Source organism: Cryptomeria japonica, chromosome 8 (genome assembly GCF_030272615.1).
Source record: "Cryptomeria japonica chromosome 8, Sugi_1.0, whole genome shotgun sequence".
Classification (NCBI taxonomy): Eukaryota; Viridiplantae; Streptophyta; class Pinopsida; order Cupressales; family Cupressaceae; genus Cryptomeria; species Cryptomeria japonica.
In genome coordinates this window covers 25,232,009-25,237,755 of record NC_081412.1, presented here as the reverse complement: position 1 = coordinate 25,237,755, position 5,747 = coordinate 25,232,009, and positions in this window count along the sequence as shown.

The following is a 5,747-nucleotide window of genomic DNA, read 5'->3' as shown; positions in this document are numbered from 1 at the left end:
AATCCATTATGAATCCCCATTTCAATCGATTGGTTGAGGAAATAATGAGGAGGGATAGACAATACTTCTTACAAATGATGGCACAAAGTGGAGCCAAGATACCTCATGATTTTGACATGTCTCAAATAATGGAAAATTGACCTTTGCAACAAACTCACTCCAACATGGATCATAGGAGGCCTAATAGTGGAGGAAATAGAGGACCACATATGGTACCTGAATCACCATCATCTTTGTTTCAAAAACCAGAGGTCCCACATACACATGGTCAAGCATATGATACTCACCTTCGCAGACCATTATGGAAGTCTTATGCAGAGAAATATGCTCAATCACATACCAATGCTAAGGATCAACCACCAAAGCAATTGGATATTCAAAGGCATGCTCAAAATTTGGACACAAGGAAACCCCGTGTCAAATTTGGGGGCAACACATTAGAACATGACATGCCTGTAGAGTATGGTATACATGGACAAAGCAGATATTTCGTTCCTCAACATGAATCTATACCAAGTGGTCCATATATGCAGCATCACTATAGACCTCCTCCATATGAACATGTATATGATCAATAGCATCCATATATGCAACATGCTCCTCCTCCAATTGGTGCCTCAAGCATGGGGTACGGTCTAAGAAGTCAATCTCCACCTAAGAACAATTTGGAGCAACAAATTAGGGACTTACAAAAGAAAATGGAGGACATAAATACACCAAAGCCAACATACACAATGAGAGACATATGTCCCTATCCATTTGACAAGAGCATTCCAATGCCTCCTTTTCCTACATACTTTGTGACACCTAAGTTTGATAAGTATAGAGGAAAAGGGGATCCTAAGGCACACATCAGACATTTTTTCACAACTTGCATTGAGGTAGCAGCAGAAGAGACATATTTGATGAGATTATTCCCACAAAGCTTAGGTGATCAAGCTATGGAATGGTTCTCCCAACTCCCACCTGGTATTAAGTCATGGGGTGACTTAGTAGAGGCATTTATTCAACATTTCTCCTACAATATAGAGACAAACATATCAGTCACTACTTTGTGCAACACCAAGCAAAAAGAGGGAGAGTCTTTTGCATCATTTTTACAAAGATGGAGGAATCTAGCTAGCAGATGCTCTTGTGAAATTCCACAAAAACAAATGGTAGAAATGTTCACCCAAAATGTTAACAAGGACATTGGTTATGACCTAAGAAAAGCTTGTTTGTCCACCTTCAAGGACGTCATTGAAAAAGGCTTAGCAATAGAGAAGGTCCTAATTGAACAATGAGTCATTAAGATATTCAAGGAAAACAAAGATGACTTTAAAGGAAAAGACAAGCCAAGATTTTGGAATGAAAACAAGAACACCGTCAATGATGGTGTTGTTGATGCCAACACAGTGCGACCCAAATTCATTTTTTCTGGATCAAGCTCTACTAACAATCAAGTGAATACTCAAACAACTTCCAGATCATGAGGGAAGTACACTCCATTGGGAGAACCACTTGAGTCAGTTTTCAAAAAGCTAGCAGCAAACAAGGTAATCACAGTTCCAGATTTTCCTCCATATGAACCAAAGGTTAAACCAAATTGGTGGAATGATGATGAGTATTGTGAATTTCACAAGAGCAAGGGTCATAAGACAGGAAATTGTCATCGACTGAAGAACATCATACAAGATCTCATTGACAGAGGTGACATTGAGATTGAGGGACACTCATCCAATCAAGAACATGAGATGTTTAAGGAACCATTCCCAAAACATGACAAGGGAAAAGCTAAAGCCACAAATGACCAAACCAACTATACCAGAGCAACCTATAACTATGATTCAACTATTAATCACATTTCAATGGACAATTACATCTCTACCATTATCATCAAGGACAAAAACCTTGAGAATTCTACCCGGAGACCCAAGATTGTCCTAAAAGGTGTTGGATCTTCTTCTGAACCTACCTCTGAATGTAATGTCACAACCTGCCGAGGTAAAATCACTTTGCAAGGTACTCCAACCAAAAACACCGCTTCCTCATCAACCAAACCTGAGTATGACCTTGTAGAATAGTTAGGGAAGACATTCGCGCTCATCTCCATCCTTGAACTTTTGCGCATATCCCCCGCACATAAAGCTATTCTTGACAAAACCTTGAGAGACATTGTCGTTCCTACTGATTTGAATGTGGACCAGTTTCAAGCCATGGTGGGATACCTTTCCATTCCACACTCCCTTACATTCACAGAAGCCGATGATGCCTCCGCAAGTTAGCCACATAATGCACCACTACACATTGAAGCCTTCATACACAAACATCGAATAAAACGAGTCCTGATAGATGGAGGAGCAGGTCTAAACATTTGTACATTGAGCACTATTAAACAATTGGGATATTCCGACAAAGCTGTGAATTCTACAAATCAAATCACTATCAAGGCATATGATGATGAAGAGCATTCATCCAAGGGCACAGTCACCTTACCTCTCAGAATTGGGCTAGTTACAAAGGATGTGGTTTGTCAAGTCCTAGATCTAGATCTCACTTATAACATATTTCTAGGACGTCCTTGGATTCATGAAATGAGGGCAGTCCCATCCACATATCACCAATGCATTAAGTTTCCTCACAATGGAGTAGAAGTAACAGTTAACGGTGATCCTAATCCGTTCATATACTGCAATAACCTGAGATCAAAAACTAAGACCATCATTCCCAGTAATCGCGAAGCTGTTCCTTCTTCGGCATACATTGATCCCGAGTCATTAAAACCTTCGACATCAAAACAAGGTGAGCTTAAAGGCAAGTTTCAGGACAAGGGCATGGGGGAATACACTTTAAATCAGACCATGTACTTACGACAAGTCATGAGTTCCCCAAAAGAATATGGAAGACCACATCCTAACAAGCAAGTATCCATCATGGTACTCAAATGGGACCCTACTACCTTTCAATGATGGGGCGAACTGGAAGAGGAAGACTTAAACAAAATGCTTTGCAAAGACATTGAAGATGATACGCAAGATCACATCAGTCTACCATGTGAGAAATATGGCAAAGGCTTCAAGATTCTACAAAAATTCGGGTATGATGGAAAAAGCCCTCTTGGGTTACGAAAGGAAGGCATCATTGAACCTTTACAAACTGAACTGACTTTCAAAAAGGAATGCTCAAAAGGACTTGGTTTCTTGACTTCCAAGATCCACACTCAAAAGACAGAAGAAGCCTCACAAATCAAAGCTGCCAAAATTCAACAAGAGGATCGCTATTCCACATACTCCAACGAATGGGAATGGGGTTCAGACAAGTCTTTCAGTGACTACGAGCTCACCGAGATATCCAGAGAACCAGATGAACCCACGAAAGAAGAGGAATTTTATAAAAGATTCAAAGTTGGTCAAGAAACAACCCATGAGGATTTCACACAGTCCTTGTCTCAAGGTCTTAGGTTGAAATCACATAGGATGAGAACACTTGTCCCAGAATGCGCTACTAGTGATGATAATTTGGATTCGTTCGCGATCGAGAGTGATGAGGAGAGTGCCATCGATGACCTCGATAATTACCTTGACATACCCAAATATAACTGCATCTTCACTCTTAGCCCCGCTAACATCGAAGACATTAACAGCCTTCCCCTTGTTCACCACCAACTCATTGACTGGGATCATGAAGGACCTGCATAGTTTGACACGTTCCAAAATGATGAAGCTTTTATGGACTATCTTGGCATGCGAGATGATCTTCCTCCTAGGGACCATAAAGCGGGATACACTATAGAACTGAATAGCGTGGCATATTTCGGAGAGGGTGTCGGGCCTTCCAGTCGCAAAAATGTGAAAATAAGAACAAACCAAGGGTCTTATGGCGAAAACCACACTGTGGCGCTGTCTGACCCCAAAAAAGTAAAAAGAAAGGATGTATCTGAGGGCGAAAACCTCTTTGAGGCACCCAAAGATGGAAGGCTCGACATTCTCCCAGCATCGTATGAGGAAAAGTCATCCATGTTGGTAGAGAAGACTATTAGAACAAACATTGGTACAGAAGAGGTTCCACACAACATATTCCTGGCTCAATCATTGACAGAGTCAGAAAGGTTAAAATTCATAAGTTTCTTCAAAGAACGACAAATCAACTTTGCATGGTCATACGTTGATATGCCTGGATTAGACCCAGATTTGGTAATGCATCATTTGACAGTTAAACCGGGGGCAAAACCAGTGAAACAGAAATTAAGAAAGATGCATCCATAAGTTGCATTACTAGTCAAAGCAGAACTTGAGAAATTATTGGATGTCAGATTCATACGCCCAATTGATTATCCTGAATGGATCTCCAACTTAGTGCCTGTCAGTAAACCAAATCGCAGCATCAGAATCTATACAGATTTCAGAGACATCAACAAAGCTTGTCCAAAGGATGACTTCCCATTACCAAATATTGACTTGATTATTGATCTCACAGCAGGTCATGAAATGTTATCGTTGATGGATGGATTCTCTGGTTATAATCAAATAAGGATTGCGCCTGAGGATCAACACAAAACATCATTCACTTGTCCGTGGGGAACTTTCTGCTGGAATGTCATGCCCTTCGGGCTAAAAAATGCAGGTGCTACATATCAAAGAGCCATGACTACTATCTTTCATGATCTCATGCACGTAACTATGGAAGATTATGTCAACGACCTCTTGGGAAAATCAATAGAAAGAAATACACATTTGGACATACTTTCAGTCATCTTTGATCGGTTGGAAAAATACAAAGTAAGATTAAACCCCAAGAAATGTGTCTTTGGAGTAACCTCCGGGAAGCTCCTAGGATTCATTGTATCCAAAAGAGGAATCGAAGCTAATCCAGCAAAAGTAAAAGCCATCTTGGAGATGCAACCACCAAGAAATATCAGTCAACTTTGATCTTTACAAGGCAGACTCCAATCCATACGAAGATTCATAGCACAACTTGCAGATAAGTGTAATCCTTTTCAGCACTTGCTACATAAAAACATCAAATTCAAATGGGATGATAACTGTCAACAGGCTTTCCAAACACTCAAAGATTATCTTCTGAATCTGCCAGTTCTGATGCCACCAGTTCCAGATCAGCCTCTGTTACTATACATATTAGCTACTCCAATAGCACTGGGGGGGGCACTCTTAGCACAACAAATTGCTGAAGGCAAAGAAAAAGTAGTATACTATATCAGTTGCACATTGGTGGGATATGAGCTAAACTACACACCAATTGAGCGTGCATGTCTCGTCGTGGTCTTTGCTTCCCAGAAATTATGACATTACATGCTCACTCATAAGACTAAGCTGGTTGCAAGAATCGATCCATTAAAATACCTTCTCAATAAAGCAACACTTACTGGGCGACTAGACAAATGGGTAATGATCCTGAGTGAATTTGACATCGAGTATGTGGACAAAAAAGCAATAAAAGGACAAGCCATCGCAGATCAATTAGTAGATGCTCCCATGATAGATGATGTTCCTCTAAGTTTAGAATTTCCAGATGAATCCATTTTAACAATGTCACATGCAAAGCCATGGCAACTGTACTTCGACGACTCATACACACAGCATGGGGCAGGAGCCGACATCCTCTTTATAACTCCTCAAGGGGATTCTATACCAAAATCATACCGCTTATCATTTCCTTGCACTAACAATATAGCGAAATATGAGGCATTAACAACTGGATTACGGATTGCAGTTCAGTGGAAGATCCAGGAACTTCGTGTTTTTGGGGAC